Below are 16,030 nucleotides of genomic sequence, written 5' to 3' on the forward strand. Positions count from 1 at the left end.
CCAGAGTACCTCGTTACGACGCGTGGTCATTGTCAGACTACTGATCATCTACAATCACTGCAGGTTGGGGACCATTCCTACAAGAGAGTGCAAAAATTCAAATACCTAGGGGCACTTTCCACTGAGAACTCATGTGAAGCAGAGATCAATGCCAGAATACAAGCAGAAAACCGATCTTACCACAGCCTAGCCCAACTGCTTCGATCCAAATCTCTCTCCAGACAGTTCAAGATTCGACTGTACAAAACCCAGGTCCAGCCTGTTGTTCTATATGGCTGTGAGACACGGAGTATCCGGAAACAAGACTTCCATAAGCTCCTTGTCTTTGAGAGAAAAGTGCTTCGGAAGATCTTCGGTCCGGTTCTGGATGCAGATACAGGGGAATGGAGGATCAGATACAACCAAGAGCTTGAGGAACTATACCAGCAGCCCAACATAGTAGGAGCTGTCAAAGCCAAACGAATGCAGTGGGCCGGCCATGTGGCCCGGATGGAGGATCACAGATGGCCTCGGAAGCTCCTGGATTTCACACCTACAGGAAAGAGACCGCCAGGGAGACCCAAGATGCGTTGGAGGGATGGACTCTATAAAGATTTAAAAGAAATGTCAATAGATGTGGACGAATGGCGGATAGCAGCAACGGACAGAAGACAGTGGAGGAGGAAACTTGTAGATGGGTGCGGTCCACTGGGCCTGATCACGTAGTAGTAGTAGTAGTAGTAGTAGTAGTAGTAGTAGCAATGCTCCCTACTGCAGGCTGTTATTACTATTTAGTCCCCATTCAAACGTCCCAATAAGAGTGGCGTGTGAAGGGGGAACAGGCGAAACGTGGCCATATCATAGATGTGAAACTTCATGACTCTCTATTTTTGTTGTAACATTGCCTTGATTTCCGAATAAATCCTCAGAGCTGCATTTAACGCTTTAGTTGCAAATGGAGTCTGCTGTCCCATACCATCAGAATACGTGTAGGGAAAGCATGGGTGTAATGCCGCAATATAATGTACCAGTGGAAAGTGTTAAGCGTTTTCCATGTTGGATTGTTACAAAAAGGAGGGGTGACCTAATGCAAGAATTTTGGCACGCCTCTAACCACAAAAATTTAACACCTTTTTCACGCAATACATGGTTAGGTGCGAAAACTGCGCTCCATTGGGAACAAAGTTAGCATAATAATTAATTTCGCCAAGGAGCAACTGTAGTTCATTCAGGTACTTACGAGCCACTAAGTTTGTGATTATGTTAGCAGGATCCTGACTGGGCATGAGTCCCTCTTCACTTAATATACTGCAGAGCATCCTTATGCTTACATTCGAAGAAACTATGTACGTGAGGCAACAACCAGACTATGGGCTTGGAGCTGCTAAAGCATCATGTGTAGACTGAACTCGATGTTGCACCGGCGTGGCCTCACTCCGTCCAAATAATTAATACAACAATTTTTCCAATACTTTGTCTTACCGAAGTATTGGTTACAGATAGATACAGTTTCTTGAGCCTTAACTGTAAACTTATTGTATACATAGTAAACAACCGATCAGTTTACTATTTCTACAAGATGATAAATACTATGTGGTCCTTTTGGCTCCTTAACTACGACCATGGTCGTTACCTACTGGCTAAAAGACACTGGAATTAATATGAGTGATTTCCCTATCTGTCCAGTTCTGCCTGACGTTGCTCATTGATGGCGAAAGGACTGGGCATGCTCTATAAAAGATAAGCCACTGTTGATTGCTATAATGATACGTGGTCTGGAAAACCTAATGTACATTGAAACAGTAGTATGTACTGTACGCGTTATGTAGCATTTTTAGTGAGTGGAATAACGTTTGAAGAAAAAACAATTTTGTTCCGATTTGGAAATCAGGAACACCAAACCATTTACACCGCAAATTGTTGTCGTCGAGCAGTGTTAGAAGCTAAGCAGCATTGTTATGCTACGCTTGGACTACGATCTGACAGTGGCCAGTCCATCCTGTTGCCGTGTAAGTTATCACTTGGCCCTGAGCGCCATTACACGTCCGCATTAATCAGACAGAGGGGCGCCTGTGTGCAACTGGAGGTCTGCCGTTGCTGTATGTATGTCCACCTAGAAGACGTTGACGGTGCCCATAACAGCAGTATACGGGATGCAGAAAGTAACATTCGGTGGGTTGACTGCTTTCGGCCGGTCTAAAACTTACTCAGCAATGGCTCTTACTGGATGTCCCGGTCCGCAGCAATGAAAACAGATGACACTGAAAGATCAGTGACGTCAACGATGCCGTGGGCCGCAGCGCAGTCTGAGCTCGATTTGATGGGACCAACACTGTAGCGAACCTTTGTATAACGTTAGCCTCCCCTTCGTTTACGAAGTTCTGCTCCCTATGAGACTCACGATGGCGCACAAAGCGCATTTGGATTTGCACGTCTACCAATGATGAAGACGGTGGATCACTATCACGCTAACTATTGAATCCGTTGTCATAGGGATAGCGGATGAACGGGTGATCGGTCAATCGGATTATCACGTGTTGTACGATCAACTGATGATATCCAGTCAACAATGGTTGCTGTTACTATTAAGAAAGTCGACACCAGAAGTATTTTTAGTCTGCAAAAGCTCCCCCCAGTGATAGCATCATCGTCTCTGACATGATAAACTCCATTTGCGGATGCTGAAATAGAGGCTTTATGCATAACGGTGTGGTTTACTATTAAAATTCCGAGAGCTTACGTTCCTAGAAGAGTCAACCAGTATCTTGCTTTCTCCTTACAAGGATTTCCAGTTATCCTCTCTGTGGTACTGAATCTCTCTATGGCGGAAAGTATAACAGTGATTCAAGTGCACAGTTCGGAACAGTGAACTATTCCTGAGTACCTTTCGCCGCACAACATGAAGCGGCTTACTGCGTACAGGTGTACCTGTACATGTAGAGTTGTTTTAAGACTTCCGAATTGTATTGTATATCGAATATTACGAGCGAAACACGCAGGTGAATGCCAGGAATTTCCATATCAGTTTACGCAGCCGTGTAAATAAAAGCACGACGAAACCCTAACTTGTACACTGACATATGTCATACGAGCAGCAGTAGAACAAAATTATTAAACATTGTTCTCCATTTACAGTTGCTACTCTGTAACCAGCAGCTGAGCCAATGGTAAACCTTGGCCGTGGTCACAAATTCGCAGCCGTCTGTAGCAGTGGCGAGAGTGGATACTACATACTCGACCGCGAAGTAACATACTGCGGCATCAGTTTCTCTCTCGTCACGCTGTTCAATCAACAGAAATGTTGCAGAGTCTGTCTCATGTGAACGGCATCCGATCGAGTTTTTCTCCTGGTGGCTTTTGTTTCCTATTGCCCCAGAAATGAGACGTCTATGTAAATGCGCGTATTCTCGACAGTGGAACGGCCAACATAGCATTCTTTGAGGATTACTGGTCACGTCCATCGTTATTAGTTCACTCGTAAGAGCTTATCTGTAACTATTTGATACCAAGTTAATACAATGATCATTATTATTGTTAGTAAGGAAGAAGGCTGTCGATTACAGATAAATAAAATTAAAAAGAAAGCCAATGTGATAAACATCGGTTGTCAAAGATCTGAAAATCAATTACCCTTGACTTAGATCTCGAGATCAGTACGGCTCCACGGAGTAGTAGGTAGTTCACAATATGAAATCACTTCCTAAGACAGAAAACATCATTTTAAGGATCAGTGTCATTTAAAAGATATCACTATCAGGAAGATGTAATATAAATTATCCTATTCGGCTTAGGGTGAAAGCTTGTTTTAACAAAACTTAAACTGACTGACATTTTGGAACCACTTTGAGGACAAGAGCGCATACTGTTACCTATGTCTCTGTTCGGTATTGTCATACACAACAAGAATGTCGTGAATGCCACAAACATCTGAATATATTATGGGTAACAGACCAATACGTCGATGCCACGGTGTAAAAAAATTCAAGTTGTGAATTCTAATGAAAAATTTGAACGTATGACAGCTGAGGCAAATGTGCAGTTGTGCATTTCCGTATTTCTTCTGTTTTGTTTGTTTCACTTCCAGATTAACCATAGCAAGTGAAAGCTTGTTTACTGCTTCTGCAATTTTTCCCATCTCGTTTGATAACTTTTTTTTTTTTTTTTTTTTTTTGCATATATATTTTCGTCTTCGCAAAGCAGATGACTATAGCTACCTCTGCAATTGTGCCAGGAGACATAAAACAATAGACCTCCTGACAGTCAAAAGTACCTGAGGAACCTTAACTCTTAAGGTAGTAGCGAAAGGAAGTGACACGTTACGGCTTTGGTACCAAATCGTAACTGTAAACCAGTAGCTACTTTCGAAATCAAAGTGGATACTTTCTAACTGTGCAGGCATTGAAATAGTGTAGCTGAGGTACTAAGTTCGCAACGTGAAAGACGAGTAGGGGTAGCCAATGCATGAAAGGGCATTCTTCGAATGAAAACATTTATTTTGTTAACCCAAGATGTCACATTAATTCGGAATTACTGTACTACTTGTTGCCTCAATGAAATATTATTCAGTCAAGAGAATTAGATGTAGATATGTAGTACAGTGATGATACTCGAACATAATTGCCACTGTGTAATAATCACAAACATCGGAAAAAGCTCTGTCGACAAAACCACAAACTACTGGAGTCCAAACGTGTACATAGTTTCGTCTCCACTTAGTGCTAGGAGATAATAAGAGCGCACATGTTCAGTATCACTTACATGACTTCACTCACAGGAAGCATAAAACGACATAAACAGATTTCCCAACTCCTGGGTGCCTCATCGGACCAGTGGTGGTGGATAAGGCGAGAAAGCTGCATCTGTCGACTTTTGTTCGTTTTTCAGCAGTTGTAACAGATGTTCCTGTCGTTACAGTTTCAAAAGCATCTAAAATTCCAACTGTTGCTGACACAACTTTTGAAACTCGGTATCCATGCTTCACTGAAATATCTGCACAGTGAGAAACTTCTCGTCGACACTTCTCTACCTCACTCTTGCTGCCTTCTTGGGCCTTCGTCTGTGAAGGGTCGCCATGGTAATTAACAGATTTGGCGTGCTTAATCTGAGGATGAGCGAAGAGCGTTCCTATCGTTACTCCGTTCGGCATTGGTGTAGAAGGTGTGGACTCTGGCTACGAGGATATTACACTGTAAATGTTTGTCTGCATGTGTGTTACACGATTAGCAATGTAGTGCTTTCGTCGCCTCTGTAGTGTCCTTTACTGTAAGGAAAGCAAGGAAGCAAATGTTAAGGGGAAACTGGTCACCCATTCTACATCACAAATGCACAATAGGATTAATAGAGTTATATATATTAACTTTTACTTAACTTTAAGAGAGACTACATGTTGCAGTACAAGCTCATCAGTAATAGTCCTCTTACAGACCACATCTTTAATACTGCTATTACAAACTATAGTCTCGCTATAGTCACTACTTTGGTCGCAAAGAAATTCTTCCAATCCATTTGTGGCATGACTCAGCAAACCAGTAATAAGAGTATTAGCTGAAAACTCTTGGTAGCAATTTTAGGTTTTTATTTATCAATTAGGCATTTCACCTTATTTAAGCATCTTCAGGCTGATCTTAATTTGGTCTTTCTTGGGATGGTCTTTCTTGGGACGATCGTTTAGACAGTGTGGCTAAAGGGCATCGCCGAGTACATCAGGCCAACATGGCCATCGTTAACCTCGGTAAATACTTCATAGATGGACGTGAGTGATACCAAGACCTGCTTGACGCATTCAAATTCACATTAGCACATAATAGAATAAGATGGGGCCAAAGTAGTTAGGCGTCAATACCAGCACAGGGCATTATGCCAATACAGTTGATAAGTAAAAACAACTAAAATTGCAACCAAGACTGTTTTCAACTAATATTATTGTTCGCTAAGCACTGTCATAGCCCATAATGAAATATGGCGTCGGTCTTTCACCCGCAGGCGGGCAAACTGGAATGAGTGAGTTCCGTAAGGCCCTCAAGTCAGCTGTGTTCACGGTGTGTTGTTTGTTGCTGTGTCTCTGGATCAAGCGTAACCATCATCACGAGGGAGGTCAGTGTGTACTTACCTATCTTCGCGCTTCATCTTTGCCGATCGGCATGCTGGCGACAGCTTACGCCAACACACAGAGAATATTCGCCCACATTCGCATGAGTAACTGAGGTGGGACTTAGGTACCAGCAGTCTGGTGTAGGAAACCATATAAAACACACTAACGACGAGGTTCTGTGAATTTGACGGGCAGATTGATGCTGGATGATTCTGCGGTTGCAGAACTCCCCCATCTCGTAAATGATGTTTTAACATGCTCTGCTATCCAGGCACATACAATATTACAGTCAGTGTGAGCTATAATCAGTTGTGCTCTACGAACACAGAGTAGGATAGGGAAGTAACTGCAGAAAATGCAAACGGTACCTGAGATTTTGGTTGGCCGTTCACTTCATGTACTCCACCACGATCAAACAAGCCCACAGTGTATACTACTAAGGCGACTATGCTACAGACAGTCCAGGGAGCAATCCGAATTTGAAATCTAAACCGCATTGACCAGTAGAATTTTGACCTTGGCTGTATTACCGTTCAGTGATTAGCCAGTGACTACCTGGAAATGACTGGTAAGCATGGACCATGGCTGTCTCTTGAAACGTACCCCCCCTCCAAGTGACATGTTTGCTGTCACAGCCAGCGCCGCATTTGAGAGAGCAAGCTGCGACCGTGATATGAAGCCCAAGTAAGTCTGACGCATCTTCACTAGTGATACTCAAGCTGGGACGGCAATGCGAAAGACTGTATCGTGTACTGTTGCTTTTTGTTTCACCCCTTCTGAAGCTTTAGTATCCGACAGAGGTTCCATGGGAGTTGACAACAGAATGTAGGACAACAGATTCATCTTTGAATACATTGTGAAATTTAATTGCTCTTTCTGAGTATCGTCCCCCAGATAACTTGGAAAGGTAATACTGACTTCAGAATTGCACGAGTTTAGTGGTAACTACAGCGCTGCATTTAGATGCACATTTTGTGTCTGATCGGTTTTCTCATAAAGTATCAAGAGACATACCTGGGATGAAAGATTGTGCATTCTGTTTCCTGTAGTGTATTTGGTTCCTTCTTCAGTACTAGTGATCAATGAAATGTACACATCGACACTGTTTGATGTTGCAGCACGAATTGGCGTTGTTAAAAATATCGTCTTTTTTCCCATTCTGTTATAAGGAAACACGACTGTGGGATTGGCATGTGGCAATTGATATATGATTTCTGAAGTTCAAATGGTTCAAATGGCTCTGAGCACTACGGGACTTAGCTGCTGAGGTCATCTGTCCTCTAGAACTTAGGTGTAAGTACTTCTAACTAACCTAAGGACATCACATACATCCATGCCCGAGGCAGGATTCGAACCTACGACCGTAGCGGTCGCGTGGTTCCAGACTGTAGCGCCTAGAACCCCACGGCGACCCCGGCCGGCTTTCCGAAGTTCACGTTGCACAAATGTAACTTCGTTTGAATAATTCTCGTGAAAATCTACGTTTGTTTCTGGATGTTGAAGGTGCTTGTAAAACTTAAGTCGAACAAACTACTGTAGAAATAAAGATCACGTATTGGACGTGGTGTAAGATACTGTTGAAGGTTGTTTGACACGCTCGGGACCTACTACAGTCGACTCCACGTCGACACAAATTTTTTAACTAAGGTGCGTAATCAGTGGGCATTTACGTGTAGTGCAAAATACGAAAATAGGATAAAATGTAATATCCTATTTTTACTAAAATATTTCACCTTAATCATTTCCGTAATATGGCTGTTTCTCTCTCAGACTATCCACTAACAGATTTCAGGGAATGATACGCCGATCACTTTGAAATTAAAATGGACATTGCCGATCTGAATGAGCACCGCCAATTACTGATCACTGTCTGTTGCTGTACCATCCCTAAGTACACCTATGGAAATTTCTAACATTTCAAAGCTTAAAAGCCGCCTGCAGAGATGGGATCTTCAAAGACATGTTGGCAATCATAAAACAGATTGAGCAGCCTTAGGCAGATAGACCTGCATTCGCGGCATTCAAATATTCCTGCTCATTCTCCAGGTCGGACATGAGACACCCGTTTTTATTTTATAACGAAAGAAACACGGAATTGTTCACAGAAGGCTTTTGGAAAGATACGATATCTATAGCTATTAGTGGATTCTCTCAGGGTGTGTGAAATTCATTCCGAGGTATCATAAGAAAAATTCAGTCAGAGCTTCTAGAATACAGCTTTCTGATTGAAGGTACACACAGTGCAAAAGCGAAGGGTTTCCAGTTAGACTCAAAGTTTGATATAGGCCCTTTTCAGAATTGTGTCATGGAATAGGAGAGAGATCCTGCCGTTCTCCACGCCTAAAACGGCTACTGGTTGAAGAGACCAAATCAAGGTTATTTTATACCTTGTATTCCTGCAGGTTTTAATTTTACTGGTTCCTCTCACAACCTTTATAACCACTGACGAGCGAGTTCCTGCTCTGATGAATGCAGCAAAGCTCCAGAGCGACCAGAAGAACGACACTTGGCGGCATAGATTTCTATAAGACTCCACTGTAAGATTTGTGAGCGTGCACGTCACATTAAGCTATTACAGAGTTAGGACGTAACGTTAGGACGGGAGAGAGAACGTCAGGGAACGGCCGTGCTGTCGCTAGGATAATGTCCTCACTTAAGCATAAAGAGAAGGCTGAAATCACATTCTACAGACACTGCTGCCACATTCACCTTCCACGTATTTGGATAGGTGGTCTTTCATAGCACCTGCCTATGTAGTTTGGAGGCGAAGTTAATTTGAAATTGTTTGACTACTGAAGGGAACAGTCACGTGTCAATCAAACTTGTTGCTCTGAGTGCGCATTTTGGCAATCTTATGGGAAGATGAGTTTGCACACTGTTAGTTAAATACGCGAAGCACAACTTTAGTTATTAATATTATGAAAAAGAGCCTTCCTCGTTCCTCTTTACCATATATTGGGGGTGCTCAGCTGCAGATAAGCACAACAGAAAGACTGTCACAAAGGTTTCGGCCGTTAAGGCCTTCATCAAAACACAAACACACACACACACACACACACACACACACACACACACACACACAAACACACACAAACACACACAAACACACACAAACACACACAAACACACACAAACACACACACACACACACAAACACACACAAACACACACACACACACACACACACACACACACACACACACACACAGCAGTTTTGTGTGTGTGTGTGTGTGTGTGTGTGTGTGTGTGTGTGTGTGTGTGTGTGTGTGTGTGTGTGTATTTTGTCTATTGTTGACTTGACGGTCTTCATGGCCGAAAGCTTTGTGTGTGACAGTCATTTTATTGTGCCTGTCTGCTACTGAGCACCTCCGTTACATGGTGAGTAGGAACTTCCCTTTTCATAATGTAGTTACATTCCGTCCTCGACTTTCCATTCCTTAACTTAGTACTTCGAGGACACCACCATTGACTGGGTAACTGGCACAGGTGGAGGGAGGATGAAACACCAAGTTGTCAGTGGTTTCTTTCAGTATAGACTTGAGAGCTGTAGTCCATTCTTCGTTTATCAATGGGTAATGATCATATTTGAAAAGAATAAATCCAATTGTTAATGTAACTATTTGTTCCCATTCATAGTTAGAAGACCCTTCCACCCGTTAACACATGTCTGAGTAGTAGGATACTTACTGGTTTCAAGGTTGATTGGGTCATCGCTAGAAATATTCCTTTAAATGAGACATTTCCAATGAACTATAGTGTCCACGTTTTCAATTAATTTGAATGATGTTCTGGTGGTGTTACTCACTCTGTCGGTCCCCGAAACTTGGTCCCGTGCATCATAGGGATATTCATCCACCCACAACCGCCACACCACAATCGGTAATTAAGAATTTGTTAGCAATAAAAACAGGAGTTTCGTGTTCAATATGTAATGATTAGTAAACAACACGGGCACTTGTAATAAAATTAACAATTAGGTACCTATTAACTAGTAAATGTTCGTTCAATTTTTTACTTTAATGGTCTGGGTATTATAACTGAACGAAAAAAGAAAGAGAAAAAATAATGAATGAGGGGAGTGAAAGCACTGATTCAACATTTAGCAGTACCGAGTGCGTCTGATTTTTGCATCGTTATCAACTCAACGCTTCAGGAAAATGCTCTTAGAACAAGCACCCGCATTACAAAATTGTCGATCAGCTGGGAATCGAACCTACGCCTCACACGTGACAAGAGAACATTCTACCACAGCGTCGAAAAATCTAAATTATTGTAGTGTAATAAAAACGCTGGAAAATTTCAAATTCGACTTTCTGGAAAATGTTTTCGAGTTACAACGAACTGCACCTGTTGACTGACACCTTGTATGTGTTAGGTGAGGCTCAGAAATTAACTGCATGGCAATTGGAAATTTGTAATTTTTTGTGCAAGTTGTACAGCAAGGAAGGTAGTCGATTCCTTTGTTATACATTTTATGTTTTTCAAACGGCCGAGAGATTTGACCTATATATTTTATTTTTGATATCTTATTTGTAGTGACGTTTCACATTAGTTTTCTGGTGTTTCTGCTCCTCTGAGCTCTTCCAGAGTGACAAAACGTCTTTGAAGACATTAGTATGTCAGCCTGAAGTCTACAAGGATGACTAACGTTGCAAGTACGTCGGCGCATCCTAAATATCGTCTTCCTATTCCATATCATTTTTGTGCACTATGTTGGAGAAAATTTCGATGTATGATGCATTTTTTAGACCTGCAACTAGGGTGATTTTAGGGTTCCTCTCCCCGCAGCTTCAAGGATTATGTTACCACATAATTTGCCACTCAAATCCCTTAAAAAGAAATGTAAAACGAGGGAACGGAACGGAATGGAGTGGAAATCTAACTGGACCATGCAGAGCAAAGTAAATTAGGAAATTTGAAATAGGGTAACCGTTTATTATCGTTTACTGTGACCCATACACAACTGCAGTTTGCCTTTCTAACGGGTTTCAGGGCAATAAAAATTGGGTACTTCACATTTCATACAATTATTGACCGATGTTTTAAAAAATTATGATGGTATTTATTTTCCTCGGTAAGAAGTACAAGCTGATGTTGAATGTTAAACTTTAAACTTTGACACCGTATGTCAGACATCAATGTGTTTCGCTCTAGATTGTGAAAATTCGCTAAATGGTCTCACTGGCGTGACTTAGCAAACACTGAACGAATGAAGTCGGCGTAACTGTCTCATATTCAGTGTGTATGACAACATAAATGTTTTTCTAATTAGGGCTCAAATTATCCGAAATATAAAGATACCGACTTTCAAAATGAGAGCACTTAGCTTCGAACTATGTTTACACTTTGTTGAAAGCAGCTGTTCTGTACATAAAAGTGATGAATCATTGGGCGGGGCGGGGCGGGGCGGGAGGGTGTACTGGTCGTACAGTAAAAGCATAACATGTTTATTATTTGGATAGAAAAGGAATTGACCATGGCCGAAGAGTAAATGGTACAAAATGCAGAAGTGAAGTAACGAGAAATTTGTGGTTATAGTGAACAACTTTCTTTCCTCTAGAAACAATGTGATGTTGAAAGTCTTTTCTAAATGTATTTGTCAAAATCCTGGCCTCGAACGGTAAACAAATGTAGAAAATAAAACAGTTCAGAACGTAAGAGAAGCTTTTCAAGTGTACCCCTACCACCCACGTAGTCTTCAGCATCCTTCTGTAGAATTAAACAATGAAGAGGGACTGGGGGCATTGAGGTAACAAGAAACTGAAGATACAACTGAGGTCTGACCAGAAGAAGGGATACGTTGAATGAGCACACCTTCGTCACTACAAACTTGATAATTTCCTAATGTTTCACCGTGTCGAGGGGAAAAATGTAGGAGAAAAAAAAAGTTACAGTGCAGTTTGCAAATTCGGATGGTTGTGTACTGAAATACTTACTGAGACATGAACACTGCACAAGACAGCAAATGTAACAGCACGCAGAACTGCATAAAAGCAGACTCAGACGTACTACACCAAGATTTCTTACGAAAATGGACTCTACCTAGGACGCTTTCCATGGATAATTCGTATCTTGGTACGCATTTCCCTAAAGTAAGTAATTGCGTTTGCCCACGATTTTTATCTGATTATCGAGGAGTGCTTGTGTAGAGAGCCTGATTGACGAATAATGTGTACACACACCTTTCTTTCCAGAGTCTCGTGGTGCAGGAAACGCGGTATTCAGACAGGGTGGAGGTCAGGTCAGGTCAGAACGGATACCGCATCACTCAGGGCAGGGCGATGGTAGTGCGCCCGCATTACCATATGTATGGCTTCGCGCGCTGCCATTCCGACCGCTATCCGCACCCCTAAAACCAATTTCGGCTCCCGGCCAAGCAACGCACTATGAAAGAGGACAAGACCTCATCACAGACTTCCATAAGCGCAATCCAGGCACATTGTGCCTCAGCATTCCGCTCTTAATAGAGAGATAAACGTCGTCTTCTTCGTTTCACTCCAAACCTGCTCGTCCAGGTTAACTATAGACCGAGTATAGTCCGCGGCTTCGTCCAGTTCACATGCTTTTCTGTTTTATGCTTAGCGCATAATACATCCAAGCACGCATCTCATCCCGACCTCATATTGTCAGGGAAATAAAGCACAGTTTCAACGTACCACCTTCAGCAATCGATCTCACACAAAAGTTTCGGTCATAAGACTTAAGACCTTCGGAATGTAAAGCTTTTACATTTTGCACGCTCTGGTTGCTTTCCACTCACGCGACTCCACTGCAGCCTCCTAGTGTAGGAGCGGACCGAGTAAGAGGATTTGCAATATTGTTGTGGCATCAGTAACATGCTTTATCATAAGCCACACATTAGAAACCACTTACGAGCAGTGTTCTCTTTGAAACGAATGTAACATAAAAATGTTGAAAGCATTCTTTTACATTGCATTTGTGAATTGCGTCATTAAAGACGTAGCGGAGCACTATTTCATTGTTAACGCCACAGTTGTGCGTTATTTACTTCCGATTTTAAAGTTGACATTGTGAAACATATATCTAGGATATGCACTATTCATCAACTTCATAGGTATGATCAAATTGTAAATCGAAAACAAGTAACTTCATTACATAATAATAATTCAGATGCTTAGGATGACCTATTTTGCTTCTGTGGCATTTATGTAGCTGCGAATGTAAATACGAGAATACTGTTGTTTAACAGTGCTCGTGACGCTGACTTTTTATGTACAGTACTCAAATTACTGCGCTATTTCTCTCGAAGAGACATGTGTTCTCGAACAAGATTTCATAACACATTTGGTACAAGCCCCCACCTCTCCACTCGTATTCACTAGCATTCAACATACTGCGATGAGGAGGGCTGTGGCTGCCATTCCGAAGTACATACCTTTCTCTCATGATACACTGCGAAATATGGATCAAGTGCTACAGGCAGATGCCATATTTCTAGGTTTCCGGAAGGCCTTCAACATGGTACCGCATTGCAGGCTGTTATCGAAGGTACTAGCATATGGAATAAGGTCACAGACGTGTGCGTGGACAGAAGAATTCTTAAGTAATGCAATCCAATTTGTTGCTTTCGACAGCGAATGTTCATCACAGACAATGGCGTCGTCAGAATGTGCTCCACTGAACTGTGATAGGACCGCCGCTGTTCTTTACACATATAAATGATCCGGAGGACAAGATGGACAGTAATCTGCTCTTGTTTGACACCTTACCGTACACGACAGCATCATCAGCAAAGGGAAGTGACGGTACGAAGATAAAATATGCCGGCCGTGGTGGCCATGCGGTTCTAGGCGCTGTAGTCCGGAACCGCGCGACTGCTACGGTCGCAGGTTCGAATCCTGCCTCTGGCATGGATGTGTGTGTGATGTCCTTACAAATACTTAGGTTAGTTAGGTTTAAGTCTTGGGGACTGTTAACATCTGAGGTCAAGTCCCGTAGTGCTCAGAGCCATTTGAACCATTTTATTTGCAGAAGAGCTATTGTGTAGTTGGGAAGGTAGGAGACGAGGTACTGGCAGAATTGAAGCTGTGAGGGCAGGTGGTGAGTCGTGCTTGCGTAGCTCAGATGGTAGAGCACTTGCCCGCGAAAGGCAAATGTCCGTTTTCGAGTATGGGTCCGGCACACAGTTCTAATCTGCCAGGAAGTGTCATATCGGTACACACTCGGCTGCAGAGCGTTCATTCTGGTGATCAGGAGTCCACTGTATGCAGGAGGCGGGTACACGTGTAGCAGGGGATGTGTGGCGTGGACTGGGCGGTTTATTAGATTAGATTAGATTACATTAGATTAGATGGTCCTGGGAAAGCACAAAGGGCTTCAGTCACAAAGAGTGCAGGCCGAACACAGGAAGAACGTAAATATAGGAACCATCCGTATAACAGTTGAAAATTGTCGTCGCTGTGTTGGGGAAGTGACACAGCCCCCAAGTGCTGATACGAAACACTGATGCTCTAATCGTTACAGGCACTGAAAGCTGGCTGAAGCCGGAGATAAACTCAGCCGAAATTTTTGTGAAGAACCTAAAGGTGTTCCGAAAGGATAGGCTAAACACGGATGGCGGTGGCGTGTTAGTTCCTGTGAGTTAGAAGTATTTGAACAGCAACAATCTGCCCACACTACTTCAATTTTGCGACAAGGTAGATTTCGTCGTTGGCAACCGGAATAAAATAATAAATGAATCCTTTTACCAGCCTCCCAATTCAGATGATACAATTGCCGAAAAGTTCAAAGAAAGATTTGGTTTGGTTTGGTTTGGATTGTAGTTGGTGGCGAATTTTATTTTCGCCAACACAGAATGTAAATCAACGTTTAATTCCGGAGATACGCATAAAACATCATCCCAACATCCAAAATTGTGCTACACGTGTTCTCTGATAATTATTTCGAGCAGTTACGTCATGAGCCCACGGTTGTGAAAACACAGTTGCTCATTATGAACTCTGTATGCGTTTTGATGATCTTCTTGACCCAATCCTGCGTTTAGTCTCGCTACGACAACCCTGTGTTCAGTAAATATTGTAACAACCAAATCTTCCAAAAATAAGTGAATTTTTCTTGCTTTTTTGAATAGGTATATTTTTCGTTTAACACTTTCCTGAAAGACAATGGCCGTCCCATCCAAATTAAATTCAAGCAAAATCTGGTGTACAATAACAGTTACAGAAACGGTATCTGTAGCAATTGAGAGATTATAATAAATAAATTAACGATGGAGCTGATCCTCCTCCATACACAAAACGTGCCAGAACACTGTTTAAATTTGGCATGTTTGTTACAGAAAAACGAAACAGACGCAAAACACCAACATTGGCAATTTTTTACAGAAGCTCGAAATTTAGCGTTGACGTCAAAGCGAGATGTGTATAATAGTTTCCACAACGAACATTTGTGTTCTGCCGCTAGCATACTTCACATGCAACGAGAATGTCTTCGTCTCAAACCGTGGCAGAAAATCCAATCAATGCCTTCTCTACGATATAGCATTGGAGATACTACCGAAGACAGTGCGATTAGTAACTCTGCATTTTGGAAGTCTGCTTTGTTGGCATTCACAAAAGAAGAAGTAAATATTTCAGAATTCGAATCAAGAACAGCTGCCGTCATGAGTAACGTAAAAGTAAATATTCTCTTAGTAGTGAAGTATCTGAAATCACTTAATAAAAGCAGGACTTCGGGTACAGACCGTATAGTAATTAAGTATGGAGCTATTGTAAGAGCATACTCAAAAAGGAACGTACACAACCGTTCACTCGACGAAAGATCCCTACCCAAAGACTGGAAAGATGCACAGGTCACACCAATATTCAAGAAAGATAGTAGAAGTAATCCACTATTATTACAGACCCATATTATTAACGTCGATATGCAGCAGGATTTTGTAACATTACAAATTACCGCGAAGAAAACGGCCTATTGACATCTAGTTGTGTTTCACAAGAA

This window comes from Schistocerca serialis, chromosome 1 (genome assembly GCF_023864345.2).
Source record: "Schistocerca serialis cubense isolate TAMUIC-IGC-003099 chromosome 1, iqSchSeri2.2, whole genome shotgun sequence".
NCBI lineage: Eukaryota > Metazoa > Arthropoda > Insecta > Orthoptera > Acrididae > Schistocerca > Schistocerca serialis.